Genomic DNA, 20,110 nt, shown 5'->3' on the forward strand with positions numbered 1-20,110 from the left:
GCAATTCCTTGCTCTTCCCTATTGACTCACTCTCTAAAAATGAATATGTAAATATATTAAAATGAATAACCACACATACTCCCACTGTTGACAATCTAAGCTTAAAGACTCTAGTACTTAAAGATATACACGTACAAGGACATTTATTGTCCCACTATTTGGCAAAAAAGCTGGAACAACCATTAAAAGTATCTATTTGAGTTGATAATATGTCCAATAGTCTGGCTCATTCATGAATCTATTAAAAATAATGAGTTTCAGCTCTGTTGACTGAAAAAGAGAAAGGTGACAGAAAAGACCAGGTTGCAGAGTAACAACTAGAAAGATATCTCTTCTCTAAGAGCAAGAAATAGTAAGATGCTCCCTGGGGCTGGGTGTGTGTGTGCATGCACTATTTATTAGCATGGATAAAAACATGAATGTACACCTACTATATTACCAGCACTGGTCCTCTAGGGTAGTGAGAATGAAAACATACAAAGAGGTTATCATTTTTTTCTTTTTACAGCATGTCGCTGGATATTTAATAAAATAAACCCATCTTATTTTTATAAGTTTAGAAGATTTTTATCATCTCGTGCTGTAACTAGTCATTACTCACTCAATCCAATCATTTCCACAATGAAACACTGACAACACAAGAAGAGTACATATACAATTGGTATGGATAATGAGTGATACAAAATTTCAAAGACAGGCAGATCTTTGGAGATAGGACCTTTATTTTTTTTAAAGATTTTATTTATTTATTCATGAGAAACACACACAGAAAGGCACAGACATAGACAGAGGGAGAAGTAGGCTCCCTATGGGGACCCCAATGCGGGACTTGACCCCAGGACCCCAGGACCACACACTGAGCCACCCATGTGCCCTGAGACAGGACCTTTAAAAGAGATAAAATTAAGTCAGTAGGATGGACCCTAATACAGTATGACTGTATTCTTAGAATATATTACAACACTGACACACATTGAGGGAAGACCACAGAAGACACAGGAAAGAGATGGCCTATCTACAAATCAAGAAGAGAGGCCTCAGGAGAAACCAACACTGCTGACACTTTGATCTCAGACTTCCAGCCTGAGGAAATAAATATCTCTACTTACACCATCCAGTCTAGGGAGCTTTATTATGGCAGCCCAAACAGACTGATCCAAGGGTCTTGGCCCAGTAGTGAAGTCAATTCTCCTGCTCTCTATCACAGCATAATCTGAAGACTCTGGAGTATCTGATCATTCTGTAGAACATCACACTGGTCCACTATGTTGATGATATCATGTTCATGAGAACTGAACAACACAAAGTGGCAAGTAATCCAGATGACCTGGTAGGACACATCTGCTCTGGAAGGTGATAGAAAAACACTATGAAGACTCAGGGATCCAGCACACAGGAAAGATTTTAGGGGTCCTATGGTCCAAGGGATGGTGGACCACTGCTGCCAAGGTAAAGAATACATCTTTATACCTCACACCTTCTATCAAGAAAGAGGTACAGTACTTGAGAGGAGGTAGCATATTCCATCTTGCAAATACTGTTCTGATCCCCTTACAGGGTAATGCAGAAAGGACCAGTTTCCATTGAGACCCAGAACAAAGTCCAAGTTGTGTTATGAGCAGTCTTGCTGCCTGGGCCATCACTGGGCAGATCCCATGGGACTAGAGGTATCTGTGGTAGAAAAAGATGCCATATGGAATATCAACAGGAGTCATAGTTCACACCCTAGATTTATGCCACCTACAGCAGACAACTATACGCCGTTTTAAAAATATCTCTTAGCGTGATACCAGTACTAAGAGAGACCCTCTTCCTGAGGGATACTGTCATGAAGAGAATGTTTGTGTCCCTCACAAACTCTTATGTTGAAATCCTAACTCTCAATGGCACAGTATTTGGAGATGGGCCTTTGGGAAGTGATCAGGTCATCAGGGTGGATCCCTCCTAAATGAGATTAGTGCCCTTATAAGAGACCCTAAAGAGTTCCTTCTCCCTTTCCTTCATGTGAGGACACACTAAGAAGATCGACATCTATGAACCAGGAGGCAGACGCCCACCAGACAATGAATCTATACATGCCTTGATCTTGCACTTCCCAGCCTCTAGAACCATGAAAAGTAAATGCTTGTTGAGGCACCTGGGTGGCACAGTCAGTTAAGCATCCAACTTTTGTTTTGGTTCATGTGATCTCATGAAATCGAGCCCTGGGTAGGGTTTTGTGCTTAGTGGGGAGTCTGCCTAAGATTGTCTCTCTCTGCCCCTCCCCACTGCATACTCTCATGCATGGTCTCTCACTCTTTCTAAAATAAATAAATCTTCAAAAAAGAGAGAGAGAGAAGTAAATGCTTGTTTGTTTGTTCTTTTTTTTTTTTTAAGATTTATTTATTTATGATAGACATAGAGAGAGAGACAGAGAGGCAGAGACACAGGAGGAGGGAGAAGTAGGCTCCGTGCTGGGAGCCCAAGTGGGACTCAATCCCAGGACTCCAGGATCGCGTCCTGAGCCAAAGGCAGGCGCTAAACCGCTGAGCCACCCAGGGATCCCCTAAATGCTTGTTTTTAAGCCATATCATCTGTGTTTTTTCTGTTATAAAAGCTCAAACAGACTAAGACAGACATCAAATGCTTATATTTATGTGGCCAAAGCTGCCAACATACCATACCATACCACCAGCTCTCAGGTGGGTAGACCAGCAGCATCCTTTCATGAGATGTTAAGAGGTACATCCAGAAAAAAAAAAAAAAAGAGGTACATCCAGGATTGGGCTAGAACAGATCTAGAGGGTACAGGTAAGCGGTACACATTAAATATCCAGACTCCCATACCTTCTACCACTGATGTGCCAACCCTTGGCCATTCCAATGCCTGTACAGTCATCACTCTGTTTAATTTTGGCTTCTACTTTGATGAGGTACTTAAGAACATCTCGTCATTCCCTTTATTAAATAGTAAATTCCGGGATGCCTAGGTGGCTCAGTGGTTGGGAGTCTGCCTTCGGCTCGAGGTATAATCCTAGAGTCCTAGGATCAAGTCTCACATTGGGCTCCCTACATGGAGCCTGCTTCTCCCTCTGCCTGTGTCTCTGCCTCTGTGTGTGTGTGTGTCTTTCATGAATAAAAAAATAAATATCTTTAAAAAATAAATAAATAGTAAATTCCTTGGTGAGTTATACTCTCTTAGATAACCCCCATTCTAGTCCTGAATTAAAGATCAAATATGTTTGTTCATGGAATAACTCTTGATGGATACATTTATTTATTCAATTACTCAGAGGACAGAATGAGTATATTTCAGATAAAGAAGAGGAATATTTTCAAAAGAACAGCTGTATGAATGAAAGAATGAAGGAAGATGAGCTGGTGAAAAACCACCTGGAGAGTAAAGGTAGGAAGCTCATCATAAATGGGTGGAAGGAGGGAGGGGAAACACACTTCCATCTGGAGGCTGGAAAAAATTATTTAAAAAGATATGAGCAGAGAGTGATCAATGAGGATCAATGGAGTTGAACTAATAAAGGGCCCTATGAAGGGAGGTGTCCAAACACCTCCAAGCTGCTGTAAGTCAGAGCTGCTGGCCTTTTGCACCTGTCACCTCTCCTCTGATCTCATCTGCTCAAGGAGATTTTGCTTTCTTGCTCCTCATCCCCCAGAGCTGTTTCCCTTGCTCCACAGGAAAGCTACATCAGGCTTAGAGACAGAAATGCCTGAGCAAAGAAAAAGAGACACCAACTGGCCATGCCATTTTTACCCAAAAATTAAGCCAGTCTACCACAGCAATCAGGAATAAAAGCCCTAATGAAAATGGCCGGACAAAGTTTAAAGGTTTTCTGAAGGATCAGTATGAGAGAGCTATATACTACCAACAGTGTTCTTTATGAGACGTGGAACAAAAAAAAAATGAAGCAAAGGCCATAGTAATTCCCCCAGAGAATTCCACTAGAAGGAGGAAGTTACACCAGAGACCAGATGCTGAATTCAGGGCTCGGTGCACTTACCTAGCCAGACCACATTCTGATAATTCTCTGACATCACAGCTGTGTATAATTTTCTCTGAGCAGGATTCAGGAATCCCCATTCTTCTTGGGAGAAGTCAATGGCCACATCTTGGAATCTTATAGACCACTATAAACACTTTCTTATTCACAAGGCCTTGAAGAGAAGGACAAAGTCTTGGCTGAAAGAAAGCATGCATGGTATATAGGTGCTGTGGCATGTACTACAGGATCCAGATCTTTTTTGGCCAAGTATATGTACATATATCTAGACAGTGAAAACCAGCTCTTTGGATAGAAACAACTGTACTATATTATCCACCAAAATGTTAAAACTGGTTATGGGAGTATGGATTTCAATTTTAGTAAGCATATTTCACAATTTTCTAAAATACTGGGAAACAGACTTACCTAAATCTGTATGTGTGAAATGGAAGCTGTAACTAGTAAAAAAAAAAAAAAGAAAAGAAAAATCTCACTTCTTTTTGTCTTTGGACATGGAATTAAAGTTTGGGACACTTAAAAGTCTGTGCTATTTGGGAGGCTCTCCATTTCACTAAATGACTTTATTCTTTTCATTTCCCAGCATCTTTGCTAACTCTACCTCTTTCATGGCATGTAGCTGTGTTCTAGTCTGAACTATAAAGCATGGGGTCAGGTCAGTTGGACTATAGTTCACACTGGTAATAGTCTCATTGTGTGAAAGAAAAAAATGAAATCAAAACTCACTAGTGATGTGCCTTCTAGAAGTCCAGTGGTTATCCTCCCCTTCACGGAGCTGCTCTCTTGAAGAACAGAGTCCTGAAGGTACAGAGCTGAGAAGAAGGGAACAATTTTTAAAAATGGGGCATCTGAGTGGCTCAGTGGTTAAGGGTCTGCCTTCGGCTCAGGTCATAACCTCAGGATCCTAAGATAGAGCTCTATATCTGGCTCCCCACTAAGCAGCTCCTGGATGGATACATTTATTCTTCTCCCTCTCCCCACTGCTCGTGGTCTCGCTATTTCTCTCTCAAATAAATAAATAAAATCTAAAAAAAAAAAAAAAAAAAAAAAAAAGCCTAAACTCTGCTGCTATTTCCCCTTTAAAACATCCTAGTCAGAATCCCTGGGTGGCTTAAAGGTTTGGTGCCTGCCTTCGGCCCAAGGTGTGATCCTAGAGTCCCGGGATCGAGTCTCACTTTGGGCTCCCTACATGGAGCCTGCTTCTCCCTCTGCCTGTGTCTCTGCCTCTCTCTCTCTCTCTCTGGGTCTCTCAGGAATAAATAATTTTTTTTAATTTTTTTTTTTTATTTATTCATGATAGGCACACAGTGTGAGAGAGAGAGGCAGAGACACAGGCAGAGGGAGAAGCAGGCTCCATGCACCGGGAGCCTGACGTGGGACTCGATCCCGGATCTCCAGGATCGTGCCCTGGGCCAAAGGCAGGCGCCAAAGCGCTGCGCCACCCAGGGATCCCTATTTTTTTAAAAAAAACAAAAAAAACATCCTAACCTTAACCACCTGGGTGACTCAGCTGGTTAAGCATCTGCCTTCAGCTGAGGTCATGATCCCAGGGTTCTGGGATCAAGTCCTGCAGCGGGCTCCCTGCTCTGTAGGGAGCCTGCTTCTCCCTCTCCCTCTGCCTGCCGTTCCCCCTACTTGTGAGCTCTCTATCAAATAAGTAAGGGCAGCCCCGGTGGCGCAGCGGTTTAGCGCCACCTGCAGCCTGGGGTGTGATCCTAGAGATCCGGGATCGAGTCCCACATCAGGCTCCCTGCATGGAGCCTGCTTCTTCTTCTGCCTGTGTCTCTGCCTCTCTCTCTCTTTCTCTCTCTCTCTCTGCATCTCTCATGAATGAATAAATAAAATCTTAAAAAAAAAAAAAAAAGAAAGAAAGAAGGCTCCCATACTCCCCAGATAGGTTGTGTGTTAGCAATCCCAATACTCCGTGCAAATAAGTAATTCTGAGACTAAGCAAGTAAGTAATATGTTGTGGTTACCGGGGGTCTGTTTTCCTCCTATCACAGAAGAGGAATATAGAATAGAACAAAACAGAATTATAGAATGAACTCTGTGGAGTTATCTGTGAATGCACTGGTTTTAATAAATGTAATCAAGATATAAAAACAGATATATGAGGGATCCCTGGGTGGCGCAGCGGTTTGGCGCCTGCCTTTGGCCCAGGGCGCGATCCTGGAGACCCGGGATCGAATCCCACGTCGGGCTCCCGGTGCATGGAGCCTGCTTCTCCCTCTGCCTATGTCTCTGCCTCTCTCTCTTTCTCACTGTGTGCCTATCATAAATAAATAAAAAATTAAAAAAAAAAAATTTAAGAATTTCTATCCTTTGTAAACCACAACTAAGATAACAAAAAGACAACAGCTTAGAGAAAATTACATATCACATATGCAAATAGTACTTGTATCTGGAATATATACCAAACACTAAAAACTCAAAAGAAGGCAAAAAAAAAAAAAAAAAAAAAAAAAAAAGAAGGCAAACAAACCAGTTTATTAAAGGGTAACAGATTTGAGCAGATACTTCACCAAAGACCTAAGTAATGGCAAATAGGTGCATAAAAAGATGCTCAGTATCATTATTCATTGAGGAAATGCAGATTAAAATCATAATGAGATACCTTGATACACATTTGTATCAATAAAATTATAAGGAATGACTATATACCAACATTACACTATTGAATAAATACTGGAAAATACTAAATTAGTATATTGTTTGTAGACATGTTAAGATGTATGTTAATATAAAAATATGATATTGGAGGGATGCCAGTGAATTATTTTCCTTCCCATATTTATAGGAATTTTCTGTAGCATGAATTCCTTAAGGTTGACAAAGATTACAATATCTGAAGGCCTCTCACATTACTACATACATAAAGAGTGTTGTTGAGGAAAAAAAAATGTTGTTGAGGGACGCCCAGGTGGCTCAGTGGTTGAGCATCTGCCTTTGGCTCAGGGCGTGGTCCTGGTCCAGGGATCGAGTCCAAAATCAGGCTCCCTGCTGGGAACCTACTGCTCCCTCTGCCTATGTCTCTGCCTCTCTCTCTGTGTGTCTCTCATGAATAAGTAAATAAAATCTTTTTTTAAAATGTTGAATAAGTTGTGAACACTGACTAAAGACTTTCCCACATTCCTTACATTCATGGGCCTTTTCACCAGTATGAATTTTCTGACGTTGAATAACTAGTGTTAAGTGACTTTTCCACATTCAGTACATGGATATGGGTTCTCACCAGTATAGTTGCTCATATATTTGTTAAATTGTGAAATCCAATCAGAAGGTTTCATGATATTTATATGGCTTCTCACTAGGATGAATTTTCTGGTGATGAGAAAGCTATGAGCCCTGTTTAAGGCCTTCCCCCAAATCTCACATTTATTTATAAGTATCTCATCAGTATGAGTCCTCAGATTTGAGGAAGACATGAATGATGATTGAAGGCCTTTTCACATTCATTACATTTATATGGCTTCTCACTGTATGTATTATTCGATGTTCATTAAGTAGTGTGATACCCCTAAAGGCATTTCCATGTTCCTTATAGTCATAGAACTTTTCTCCAGTATGAATTCTCTCATCTTGAATAATTAGTGATAAGTGACTAAAAGCTTTTGCACATTCAGTACATTGATAGAATGAGTTCTATGATATACATTAAGTCTCCAGAACTGAATACAGCTTTTTTTTTTTAATCCTTACATTCATAGGTTTTCTCACCAGGAGGAAGTCTCTGATGTCAGATAAAGAGTAAAACAGAACCAAAGACCTTTCCCCATTCTTTACATTCATAGAGTCTTTCCCAGTTTGAATTGTATGATGTTGAGGAAGGTCAAAACAGTGATTGAGAATCTTCACATATTGCTTACATTCATAAGATTTGTCAGCAGTATAAATTTTCTGATGACTAAGATGAGATCTCTTCTGCCAAAACCCTTCTCTACATTCACTACACACAGGGTCTATTTCAAGCTAGAACTTTCTGATGTAGGTTACGAGATGTTTGCTGTCTCACAGTAAGTATTTCTTCATGGGTGATTATTACTTCACTGGAATTTCCTTCCTCTTTTCTTTGATGCTTCTTAAATGTGCCTTTATATTCCCAGTCATCTTGGAAAGTGAGTTCCTCAGGATCTTTGTTTCTGCATTTTTCCATTTTCTTCCACTGAGATACATGATCTGAATGATAGAACTTGATCTCAGAGAGATCTCCTTTAGTAGAAGTCATTTTTTTAAAAAATTTAGACTCAATCTGGGAATCCAGGATCATGCCCTGGGCCAGAGGCAGGTGCTAAACTGCTGAGCCACCCAGGGATCCCCAGTAGAAGTCATTTTTATTGTTTTTAAAGATTTAATTTATTTATTCATGAGAATACACAGAGAGGAGAGAGAGGAGAGAGGCAGAGACACAGGGAGAGGGAGAAGCAGGCTCCACGCAAGGAGCCCGACGTAGGACGTGATCCCAGGTCTCCAGGATCACACCCTGGGCCAAAGGTGGCACTAAACTGCCTGAGCCACCTGGTCTGCCCAAGTTAATATCTTCTAAAACATGACCAGCATGCACCCAGAACCAAATGGAATACCGTGCTAGTTTTTTGTGAGATTACAGTCTCTTTTCATTCCCATTCTGTCCCTCTCTTTTATCTCATTTATATTTTGGTGGTCAATGTTGGGGCTTTCTATCTACAAGTATTGCTGGTTTACATATATTTGGGACTGAGTATCTTCTAACATACAAAACTTAATACACTCAAAACCAAGAGGATCACCCTCTACGACCCCTCACATAGACTACATTCTCCCTCCACTACAACTTCTTCACCACCACAATCTCACAGTGCCCCACCTTTGTTTTCTTTTTTCTTCTCTTTTTTCTTTTTTCTTTTTTTGTCCTCTTTACTTTTGCTTTTTTTCTCTATTTTCTTTTAATTTTTTCTCTTTTTTCTTCTTATTTGGGAATCTTGGCCTTTCATTTTTTATTACTCTGTTTTAAAATTTGTTTTTCACTTTAGTGGTCCTTTTGTTTTATTTTGTTCTGATCTTTGTTTTCATTTTCTGGTCTCTGACCTCATCAGAATCATCTAGGGTGAAATTTACTTAGGTTGTGGTTGATATTCTTGACTCGGCCTACTCATACAGTCACTCTGCACTGAGCAAAATGACTAGGAGGAAGAACTCACCAGAAAGCAAAGATTCAGAACTGTACTCTCTGCCAGAGTTACAGAATATGGATTACAATTCGATGTCAGAAAGCCAATTCAGAAGCACAATCATAAAGCTATGGGTGTGTCTGGAAAAAAAGCATAAAGGATTCTAAAGACTTCATGACTGCAGAATTTAGATCGAATCAAGCCAAAATTAAAAATCAATTAAATGAGATGCAATCCAAACTGGATGTCCTAACGACGAGGGTTAGTGAGGTGGAAGAAAGAGTGAGTGACATAGAAGACAAGTTGATGCTATTAAAAAAAGAAGAAGAAGAAGAAGAAAAGTTGATGGCAAGGAAGGAAGCTGAGGAAAAAAGAGAAAATTAAGAGACGATGAGGAAAGGTTAAGGGAAATAAATGACAGATTCATAAGGAAGAATCTACGTATAGTTGGGGTTCCAGAAAATGCCAAGAGGGCCAGAGGGCCAGAAAGCATATTTGAACAAATCATAGATGAGAACTTCCTAATCTGGGGAGGGAAACAGGCATTCAGATCCAGGAGATAGAGAGATCCCACCCCCAAAAATCAATAGAAACCACTCAACACCTCGACACTTAATAGTGAAACTCGCAAATTCCAAAGATAAAGAGAAAAATCCTTAAAGCAGCAAGAGACAAGAGAAAATATTAGATTAACTTCAGACTGCTCCACAGACACCTGGCAGGCCAGAAAGTGTTGGAAGGATATATTAGGGTACTAAATGAGAAGAACATGCACCCAAGAATACTTTATCCAGCAAGGTTCTCATTCAGAACAGAAGGAGAGATAAAGCGCTTCCAAGATGGGCATAAACTGAAAGAATATGTGACCACCAAACAAGCTCTGTGAGAAATATTAAGGGGGACCCCATAAAAGAAAGAGGAAGCCTGGGACACCTGGGTGGCTCAGCAATTGAGCATCTGCCTTTGGCCCAGGGCATGATCCTGGGGTACCAGGATTGAGTCCCACATCGGGCTCCCTGCGAGGAGCCTGCTTCTCTCTCTGCCTGTGTCTCTGTCTCTCTCTGTAAGTGTCTCTCGTGAATAAATAAATAAAATCTTTTTTAAAAAGGAAGAGGGAAGCCCAAAGACATAATCCACAAAAACAGGGACTGAATACATATTTCGATAACATTAAATTCATATCTTTCAATAATTACTCTGAACGTGAATGGGCTAAATGATCCCATCAAAAGACACAGGGTATCAGACTGGATTAAAAAGCAAGACCAATCTATATGCTGTCTACGAGAGACTCATTTGAGACCTAAGGACACCTCCAGCCTGAAAATGAAAGGTTGGAGAACAATTTACCATTCAAATGGTCCTCAAAAGAAAGCTGAGGTAGCAATCCTCATATCAGATAAATTAAAGTTTATCCCAGAGACTGTAGTAAGAGATGAAGAGGGACAGTATATCACACTAAAATGGTCTATCCAACAAAAGACCTAACAATAAGGAATATTTATGTCCCTAATGTGGGAGCCACCAAGTATATCAATTAATAACCAAAGTAAAGACATACTTAGATAATAATACACCAACAGTAGGAGACTTCAACACAGCACTTTCTGTCAATGACAGATATTCTGAGCACATCACCAAAGAAACAGGGGCTTTAAATGATACACTGGACCAGATGGATTCCACAGATATATAGAGAACTTTCCATTCGAACGCAACTGAATACAAATTCTTCTCAAGTGCACGTAGAACTTTCTCCAGAATAGAACAAATACTGGGTCACAAATCAGGTCTCAACTGATACCAAAAGATTTAGATCGTCCCCTGCATATTTTCAGACCACAATGCTTTGAAACTAGAACTCAATCACAAGAAGAAATTTGCAAGAAACTCAAACATGTGGAGGTTAAAGAGCATCCTACTAAAAGATGAATGGGTCAACCAGTAAATTAGAGAAGAATTAAAAATATTCATGGAAACTAATGAAAATGAAGATATAACCATTCAGTATCTATAGCAAAAGCAGTTCTAAGAGGGAAATACATCGCAATACAAACCTCTCTCCAAAAATTGGAAAGAACTCAAATACAAAAGCTAGCCTCGCACTGAAAGAAACTGGAGAAAGGACAGCAAATAAAACCTATACCGAGCAGAAGAATAGAGATAACAAAGATTCAAGCAGAACTCAATGAAATAGACACCAGGAGAACTGTAGAACAGATAAACAAAACCAGCAGCTGGTTTTTGAAAGAATTAATAATATAGATAAACCATTAGCCAGCCTTATTAAAAAGAAAAAAGACTCAAATTAATAAAATCATGAATGAAAGAGGAAGGATCACAACCAATACCAAGGAAATACAAACGATTTTAAAAATGTATTATGAGCAGCTATACGCCAATAAATTAGAAAATCTAGAAGAAATGGATGCATTTCTGGGAAACCACAAATTACCAAAACTGGAACAGGAAGAAATAGAAAACCTGAACAGGCCAATAACCAGGGAGGAAATTGAAGCAGTCATCAAAAACCTTCCAAGACAGAAAAGTTCAGGGCTCGATGGTTTCCTAGGGGAATTCTATCAAACATTTAAAGAAGTAATAATACCTATTCTACTAAATGTAAGGTTGGGGATCCTTTCTACCAAATGAAAGGATAGAAAGGAACAGAATATTTCCAAACTCGTTTTATGAAGACTCCACCAAAAAGGAGAATGATAGACCAATATCCCTGATGAACACAAATGCAAAAATTCTCAACAGGATACTAGCCAATAGGATCCAACAGTACATTAAGAAGATTATTCACCATGACCAAGTGGGATTTATCCCTGGAATGCAAGTTTGGTTCAACATTCATAGAACAATCAACGTGATAGATCACATCAACAAGAGAAAAAACAAGAACCATATGATTCTCCTAATAGATGCACAGAAAGCATTGGACAAAATGCAGCATCCATTCCTGATTAAAACTCTTGAGGGTAGGGTTAGAGGGAACATTCCTCAGAATCTTAAAAGCCATCTATGAAAAGCCCACAGCAAATATCATTCTCTCTTTTTTTTTTTTTTTTAGATTTTATTTATTAATGAGACAGAGAGAGAGAGAGGCAGAGACACAGGCAGAGGGAAAAGCAGGTTCCCTGCAGGGAGCCCGACGTGGGACTCGATCCCTGGTCTCCAGGATCACGCCCTGGGCTGAAGGCGGAGCTAAACCACTGAGCCACCCGGGCTGCCCACAAATATCATTCTCAATGGGGAAACACTGGGAGCCTTTCCCTAAGATCAGGAACACAACAGGGATGTTCACTCTCACCACTGCTATTCAGCGTAGTACTAGAAGTCCTAGCCTCAGCAATCAGGCAACAGAAAGAAATAAAAGGCATTCAAATTGACAAAGAAGGAGTCAAACTCTCCCTCTTTGCAGATGACATGATATTGTACATAGAAAACCCAAAAGACTCCCCCCAAGATTGCTAGAACTCATACAGCAATTTAGCAATGTGGCAAGATACAAAATCAATGCCCAGAAACCAGTGGCATTTTTCTACACTAACAGTGAGACTGATGAAAGAGAAATTAAAGAATCAATCTCATTTACAATTGCACCCGAAAGCATAAGATACCTAGGAATAAACCTAACCAAAGAGGTAAAGGATCTATACCCTAAAAACTACAGAACACTTCTGAAATAAATTGAGGAAGACACAAAGAGATGGAAAAATATTCCATGCTCATGGACTGGAAGAATTAATAGAGTGAAAATATCTATGCTACCTAGGGCAATCAATTCATTGATTGATTGCATACCTATGCTACCCAGGGCAATTTCAATGCAATCCCTATCAAAATACCATGTACTTTCTTCACAGAGTTAGAATAAATAATCTTAAGATTTGTGTGGAATCAGGAAAGACCCTGAGTAGCCAGGAGAATATTGAAAAAGAAAACCAGAGCCAGGGGCATTACAATGCCGGATTTCAAGTTGTACTACAAAGCTGTGATAATCAAGACAGTGTGGTACTGGCACAAAAAACAGACACATAGATCAATGGAACAGAAGAGAGAACCCAGAAATGGGCCCTCAACTCTATGGTCAATTAATATTCGACAAAGCAGGAAAGACTATCCACTGGAAAAAGGACAGTCTCTTCAATAAATGGTGCTGGGAAGATTGAACAGCTATGTGCAGAAGAATGAAACTAGACCATTCTCTTACACCATACACAAAGATAAACTCAAAATGGATGAAAAACTAAATGTGAAACAAGAATCCATCAAAATCCTAGAGAATAACACAGGCAACACCCTTTTTTGAACTTGGCCACAGCAAATTCTTGCAAGATACATCCATGAAGGCAAGGGAAACAAAAGGAAAAATGAACTATTGGGACTTCATCAAGATAAAAACTTCTGCAGAGCAAAAGAAACATTCAACAAAACTGAAAGACAACCTACAGAATGGGAGAAGATATTTGCAAATGACATATCAGATAAAGGGCTAGTATCCAAGATCCATAAAGAACTTATTAAACTCAACAGCAAAGAAACAAACAATCCAGTCATGAAATGGACAGAAGACATGAACAGAAATTTCACCAAAGAAGACATACACTAGGCCAACAAGCACATGAGAAAATGCTCCACATAACTTGCCATCAAGTAAATACAAATCAAAACCACAATGAGATACCACCTCATACCAGTGAGAATGGTGAAAATCAATGACAGGAAATAACAAATGTTGGAGAGGATGTGGAGAAAGGGGAACCCTCTTGCACTGTTGGTGGGAATATGAACTGGTACAGCCACTCTGGAAAACTGTGTGGATGTTCCTCAAAAAGTTACAAATAGAGCTACCCTATGACCCAGCAATTGCATTATTGGGGATTTTCCCTAAAGATACAGATGCAGTGAAAAGCTGAGACACCTGAACCCCAATGTTTACAGCAGCATTGTCCACTGTATAGCCAAACTGGAAAGAGCCTCTGTATCCATCGAAAGATGAATGGATAAAGAAGATGTGATATATATATATATACACACACACACAATGGAATATTACTCAGCCATCAGAAACAACAAATACCCACAATTTGCTTTGACGTGGATGGAACTGGAGGGTATTACGCTGAGTGAAGTAAGTCAATTGGAGGACCATCATTATATGGTTTCACTCCTACGGAGAAAATAAAAAATAGTGAAAGGGATTATAAGGGAAGGAGAGAAAATGAGTGGGAAAAATCAGAGAGGGTGACAAAATATAAGAGACTCCTAACTCTGGGAAACAAACAAGGGGTAGTGGAAGGGGTGGTGGGTAGGGGGATGAGATGACTGGGTGACAGGCACTGAGGGGAGCACTTGACGGGATGAGTACTGGGTGTTATACTGTATGTTGGCAAATCAAACTCCAATTTAAAAATATACATTTAAAAAAAGAATGGAGGCAGGCACAGGGAGTGGTCCATGTGAGTACAAGAGAGGCCCCCCCAGGAGCTCACGCTGATGGGAGTAATGCTCTAATCTGAACACTAGGGATTGCTACAGGACCTTCCCAGGCATTGTCTCAAAGGAGCTCCAACTTGCTGACCTTCTTGACCATTACCTATAGGCCAATATTGTTCTTAATCATCCTAGGCCAATATTGTTCTTAATCATCCTTCACTTACCTGGCACACGCTTCCTGTTACATCTCTTTCTGTCAACCAGGATTCTTTCCCTTGTTCCTGTATGGAGCTCATATTTGGCTTGGCAATAGAAAAACCTGTGTACACAAGGAATGCAGCAGAGATTCATATCCATTTCATATCAAAAGTTCTGAAAAAGTGCTTTCTTTTTCAGAAAGCATTCTTATTACATCCTGAGGCTGAGACCTTTTGTCTTAGTCCCTTCTGGATGCTGTAACAAAGTATCACAGTCTGGGTGGCTTATTTACAACAGAAGTTTGTTTTTCACAGTTCTGGAGGCTGGCAGTCCAAGATCAGGGTGGCAGCATGAATGGGTTCTGGTGAAGGCCTTCTCATGGGTTGCAGATGGTCATCTTCACATTACATCCTCACATGGTGAAAGATGATCTCTCTAGAGCCTCTTTTATAGGGATACTAATCCTATTCACCCTGACCTAATCACTTAGTAAAGGTCTCATCTCCAAATACCATCACGTATGAACTGGGGGAACACATTTAGATCATAGTAGAAACCAAACACCACCACTGCCCACCTTGTCTAACTGGGAAACCTGGTCTGTAGATGACCATTAAAACATTATTATGTGTGGTTTCTTTAAACACTGATTAGTCCATTAAATTATATTTCACATAGGAATCTTTCATGTTTCCCTGAAACAATGCATATCTGGTCCATCAAGGCTCCTGCAAAACTGAGTCCATAGGAGATGTGAACATGTGAACTCAGGTCAAAGAGAGATGGATCATTAGTGAGAGTTTAGGGCTTTTGATCCTTTTGTGCATGGGTGAGTTTCAGGCAGGAAATCTCAGGAAAATTTTTGTACATATATATAACATGAGCACAGTTTGAGGAAGGAGAAAGAAAGTATGACTCACTCAGGCCACAGCTTTCTGAATAGCAAGGACCAATGAATCCTCCTCCAGTTTCCCTTCCTGGAGAAGAATGAGTCCTTAAAAGGCAGAAGCAAGGAGGGAGGAGAAAACATGAGAGGTCAGGTTTACCTCCCAGAAGGACATGTTGCAATTTTCTTCCTCATCTTGTGCCAACCTTCCAGTGTTCATGAAAACACTGAGCATTTTAGACAGACTTCTAAAATGTTCCCCACCCCCAAATTCTGTTCCTCCCATGTTACATGCCCTGCATGATTATAATTAAGCTACTAGTCAGTTGCCTTTGAGTTACCAAAAGGAAGATTATTTTTGAATGAGCCTGATCTAATCAGACAAGCTCTTTAAAAACAAGTCAGAAAGAGAGGTGTTCCTGCTGCCCCCAAGGAAGAAAACAGGTGTTCTGAACCGCTGATGGAGAGGTGTGGCCCCGGGAACTGAGAATGACCCTGGTGGATCCAGCAAGAAAAAGGGTACCCACGTCTGAAAGGCAATTAATTTTGCCAACAACCAGTAGCCTTGACAGAGAACCCTGTGCTCCAGGTAAAGTTGCAGTGTGGCAAATACCTTCATTGTAGCCTCGTGAAACCCCAAGCAAAGGACCCAGCTGAGCCATGCTGACTCCTATGGAAATTGGGAGATCATAAAGGATTATTGTTATAAGCCTCTGAGCTTGTGATAATTTATTACACAGCAATAGAAAACTAATATGTTGAGGTTGATGGGGAGACTGTGGACATATCTCAGCCATCCCCAATCCTGAGAAACTATCACCAGCCCCAGTGAGGAAACAGGGATGAGGTGGCCCACCCATTCCAGTTCTCCAAATCCCCAGAGTTCCTGCTTCACCAGGAAGGATCCAGCCAGGCGACCAATGCATGCCTGATATGTTAATGGAGATACTAGGTGGGACTCTCACCAGGCAGAGCTGTCCCCATGGGTCCAAGCACCGGACACAACCTCATCAGAGCAGCATGCAGGATGAAGCTGGCTGCCCCTGGCTAAGTTGTGCAAGCCCAAACCAGGAACAACAACAAGGAAACAGCATAAACAGAGAATATAAACTAAGCATGGCTTCAGCTATATGAAGAGCTCAAGGAAGAAACAAAAATCACACTGCTGAATGGAAACAAACCAACCCGGGACTCCTGGGTGGCTCAGCAGTTGAGCATCTGCCTTTGGCCTAGGGCATGATCCCAGATGTCCCTGGATCAAGTCCTGCATCAAGCTCCCTGCATGAGAGTCTCTCTCTGACTGTGTTTCTGCCTCTCTCTGTCTCTCATGAATTAATAAATAATTTTTTTAAAAAAAGGAAGCAAACCAACCCAACCAAAGGATGTTGAGAAAGAACTAAATAGAAATTCTAGAAAAAATAAGTTATTGTGCTTAATTTTATCAACTGGCACTCAATGTCCATTCCTACATCCTCCTGGTTGAACTTCCTCTACCTTTCCAGGTCTTTGCATGAAAGACTGGACAGAAATAAAAGTCCACCCTTTAGTTGCCCTTGTGTGAAATTTGGATGACAGAGGCAACATCTCCTGCTGCTTTGGCTACCAAAAGGCAGTGGCAGTGATGGCAGAGCTGGCCTCCAGACTCCAGTGTCCACGCATTTGTGACAATAGTGGGTAGTGGTTTCACCATCTTATCTGATCCCTGGATTGCAAGTAAAGGAATGTGTACTGGGAGCTGATGGTTCCTCTGGCAGCCTCCTGCACCTCTACCTCTTGACTGGCTGAGGTAACAGATGTTTTGAAGGTTCAGTTTTGCCACATTTTGGGAGACTAGAAAGAAGAATATTTTAAAAATCATAATATTTAAAAAAAAAAAAAAAAAATCATAATATTTGAGTTGCATCTAGTCAGAAAGAATTTGCAAAGATTACATTCAAATATGTTTTAAATGGGTGATTCTATGAATGTTAGATAATTTATAGCTAGTTTATATTATTGGACTCAATACATTAAGGCTGTCTGCAGTTTCTTTACAGTGGCCTCCTTCCGTTCACATACTTCTCCCCTCAGAGCCATGTCATTGCTCAGCTTTTTTTTTTTTTTTAATTATTTATTTATTTATGATAGTCTCACAGAGAGAGAGAGAGAGGCAGAGACACAGGCAGAGGGAGAAGCAGGCTCCATGCACCGGGAGCCCGACGTGGGATTCGATCCCGGGTCTCCAGGATCGCACCCTGGGCCAAAGGCAGGCGCCAAACCGCTGCGCCACCCAGGGATCCCTGCTCAGCTTTTAAAACTAAAAATGTTGGTTTTTCAGATCAGGATAGTACAGAGATGTGGCCATCCTTGAGCAGAGTGTGGTGGCTGGTCCCTGGCTCTCTCCTCCAACCCCACACATATCGATCCAGAGGGATGGAGAATGACAGGAGTCTCAATTGCTGGTTCAGATCGGTCTCTCAAAATTCATTGGCTCTCATTTGGAGCAACATAATTTCTCCATCATGACTCTCCGGGGAACTCCTAGTGTTTGAATATTGAAAGCATTCGTTTCTGATTTATATTGCTGGAAATAGACTGGGCTGAATATCTGAAATTTTACCTTCTTGATTCTTCCAGCCATTCTCTTTGCTTTTCTGCATCAATGTCTTCTCAAGGGACTGGACTTGAATTTTTGAATAGCAATAGTATGTAGGTCTGACTCATTTTCCTATATGCAGGGCTTAGCAGTTCTAAGCCAAATGTGATTGTTGGAGCAATGGAGCAGCCATTGCTGGTGAAGAGCAGCCTAGGTGAGCAAGGAGGGGAAAGGCATTGTGGGGGAAAAATGCTCATCCATTTGGCAGGTCAAGGCTTTTCAGGTTTTCCTCCTAAATTCTTTCCTGAGCTGAAAGCAGATGCTTAACCAACTGAGCCACCCAGGTACCCCGCAAATATAATGGTTTCTTTAAATTTTTTTTAAATTTTTTATTTATTTACGATAGTCACAAACAGATAGAGAGAGAGAGAGAGAGAGAGAGAGAGAGAGAGAGAGGCAGAGACACAGGCAGAGAGAGAAGCAGGCTCCATGCACCGGGAGCCCGATGTGGGATTCGATCCCGGGTCTCCAGGATCGCGCCCTGAGCCAAAGGCAGGCGCCAAACCGCTGCGCCACCCAGGGATCCCCAATATAATGGTTTCTTAAAAATACGTTCATAGTTATGAATGTTTACCATTAGATCATGGACATTTTTCCTTGTTCTGAAAAACCTTAAAGATATTCTTTTTAACTCATAGTATTCTACCACATGGACATAGGAGATCCTATGATTTGCCAAGTCATTGCTGATTGTAGGGCACTCCTCTCTGACAAGACCTTAAGGTCTTTCACAGACATCTGCTTCTAGACCATTTCCAAATTTTTCATTGGTGGCAGGTGGAGGTGGAGTCCAAACTTCAGTGAGACTGCCTGGGGTTGGAATGGAACCCCCAATATCTTTCACTTACCTATGCCTCAGTTCCCCAGTCTTTAAAATGAGATTGATGAGGGCGTGTGGGTGGCTCAGGTGGTGAAACACCTGCCTTCAGCTCAGGTCGTCATCCCAGGGTTCTGGAATTGAGTCCCTCATCAGGCCCCTTGCTCAGTGGGGAGTCCGCTTTTCCCTCTCCCTTTGCTCTTCCCCCTGCTCCTTCTCTAAATATTTTTTTAAAATATATTAAAAATAAAATGAGATTGATGACAGCATATACCTTGAAGGGTTGCTGTGAGGACTGCAGTTAAAACCATGCAAAGCACTTACTGCAGTGCTTGCTACAGTCATGATCCTCTCTGATCCCTGATGTTCATTTTCCATCCACTGAGCCTCACCATTGTCCTGGGCTACAAATCCACATTGTCCTTGTATTTGGGATGGAACCCCAAAATAAATTTGCCTTCAATTACTTTAACTTCTGTCCAGCTCTGGTTTTGTTAACAGACAGGGGGAGGGCAAAGATACCTCAGAGAATCGGTCCAACTACAGTCCTCTTCCCGGGGAAAATGCAAGTGCAAAGACAAAAGCAAAAGCAGATGGGCGCCTGGGTGGTTCAGTGGTTGTGCGTCTGCCTTTGGCTCAGGTCGGGTCCTGGGATTGAGCCCCATATTGGGCTCCTCATGGGGAGCCTACTTCTCCCTCTATATCTCTGCCTCTGTGTGTGTCTCTCATGAATAAATAAGCATTTTTAAAATGAAAGAAAAGTAACGGGTTGAAAATAAAGGGATGAGCAAAAATATACCAGGTAAACAAAGAAAAATCATTGTCAGTAGTGTTATCCAGTACGAAAATAAAATGTCAAAGGGGTTACATACACTAGCCCAGGGTTGGCAAGTCAACATAGGCTTTGCGACTACAGACTTTGTTGCAACCACTTAGTTCTGCTGTTGCAGCACAAAAGCAGTGGACGTGTAAATAAATGAGCATGGC

General features: G+C 41.0%; 2 long non-coding RNA genes across 2 annotated transcripts; both read right to left on the bottom strand.

Moving 5' to 3' along the window:
- Nucleotides 1-704: 704 nt before the first annotated feature.
- On the bottom strand, nucleotides 705-4,946 carry LOC112644962 (uncharacterized). The gene is made up of 3 exons (XR_003126908.3): nucleotides 4,722-4,946; nucleotides 3,996-4,149; nucleotides 705-1,671 (listed from the first exon to the last, which is right to left on the bottom strand). It is a non-coding gene; the product is annotated as an uncharacterized LOC112644962 (long non-coding RNA).
- Nucleotides 4,947-6,463: 1,517 nt separating this feature from the next.
- LOC125753555 (uncharacterized) lies at nucleotides 6,464-17,131 on the bottom strand. The gene is made up of 4 exons (XR_007405676.1): nucleotides 16,285-17,131; nucleotides 15,706-15,779; nucleotides 14,812-14,906; nucleotides 6,464-14,321 (listed from the first exon to the last, which is right to left on the bottom strand). It is a non-coding gene; the product is annotated as an uncharacterized LOC125753555 (long non-coding RNA).
- Nucleotides 17,132-20,110: the final 2,979 nt, after the last annotated feature.

The sequence above is a fragment of the Canis lupus genome, chromosome 1, assembly GCF_003254725.2.
Source record: "Canis lupus dingo isolate Sandy chromosome 1, ASM325472v2, whole genome shotgun sequence".
Classification (NCBI taxonomy): domain Eukaryota; kingdom Metazoa; phylum Chordata; class Mammalia; order Carnivora; family Canidae; genus Canis; species Canis lupus.